Raw genomic sequence first — 1614 nt, forward strand, 5'->3', positions numbered from 1 at the left:
TTAACTATATATATATATATATATATATATATATATATATATATATATATATATATATATATATATATATGTATGTATGTATGTATGTATGTATGTATGTATGTATGTGGGGTCGATAAAATAAGTACCAGTCGAGCACTGAGTCGATGTAATTTACTTAACGCCTCCCGCAAATTGCTGGCCTTGTGCCAAAATATGATACCAATATAAAAAAAGAAACGAAAGTATGTTGACTATATCTTCTGAAGAGGCTTCCCTCAATAGTATAGTCTTTTATCTTTGACTTGCTTCAGACATTGGAGTGCGGCCATGCTGGGGCACTGCCTTGACGGGTTTTCATCGAACAAATCATTCCCGGTACTTATTAATTTTTAAGACTGGTTATTTATATATATATATATGTGTGTGTGTGTGTGTGTGTGTATGTATGCATGTATGCATAAACTCTGTCGGTGATGATAATGAGTGTTCCATTTGATCCGATTAACGAAACAGCCTGGTCAGGAAATTAACGTACAAGCTGCAAGTCACTGAGCGCTCCACACACATGCGTACCCTTTACGTAGTCCTCAGGGAGATTTAACGTAACACAGAACGTCGGCAAAGTCGGGCCTGTGAATTACAGGTACAATTCCTTTTAGCCAGCTGAGTGGATTGGAGCAACGGGAAAGATACAACGCATCATCTGGAATCGACACACAACCTTGCAATCGTTAGCCGAATATCTCCAAACACTAAGCCACACGCTTTCACTATACACACGCACGCACACACACACACACACACACACACGATGGGTTTCTTTCAGTTTCCGTCTACCAAATTCACTCACAAAGCAAAGAATTGGTTGCACGGAGGTTATAGAAGAAGACAGCTTGCCTTAGGTGCCATACACTGGGACTGAACCCGAAACCTTGTGGATGAGAAGCACATTTCTTACTACACAGCCATGTTCATTATTATGAGGCTGCATTAAGAAAATGGTCTTTACAGAAATTCCTTACGCAAAATTCATTATATCACTGTTTAAGAATGTAAATATAAGAAAATGAGCTACTATTAACACATACCTTAGTTTAAATGTCTCTTTGCATATCACTAGAAACATTTAAAATTTAATGTCTTTGTATTCCCCCTTAGGCCACAAATGTCGCAATTGCATTAATGAAAGCAGTTAAATCTGGAGATTGCTGCCCTATTAACTTTGCAGTTTCTATCCTTCTACTTGTACCTGTAACACGCCACAGTGTGTCTACTTGATATTAAATGCCTCTTTAAAACCACTAGTATATTGTGTGTCTTTCTTGATGACAATACTAACACAAAATCCTATATCGTCCAAATTCAAAATATCTTTGAAACAAAGTATTCTCAACACATCCATTTTATTGCAGGAATTGAATGGTTTGAACAAGAATGAATTCGCTTGTTCTCGTAGGCAGTTCACCAAATCCTTGTTGAATAATGCTATATTAATCACTTGGTCATTAATCTGTTTATTTGATATAGAAAATATTGCGTTTTAAAAAAATCATTGTTTAATATTCAACTTGTATCTCTATATTGATCGAGTTGTTTCCTTCGCACCATTTTCTGTGCATTGGCAAAATAACG

The sequence above is a fragment of the Octopus bimaculoides genome, chromosome 21 (genome assembly GCF_046866305.1).
Source record: "Octopus bimaculoides isolate indiv1 chromosome 21, ASM4686630v1, whole genome shotgun sequence".
Classification (NCBI taxonomy): Eukaryota; Metazoa; Mollusca; class Cephalopoda; order Octopoda; family Octopodidae; genus Octopus; species Octopus bimaculoides.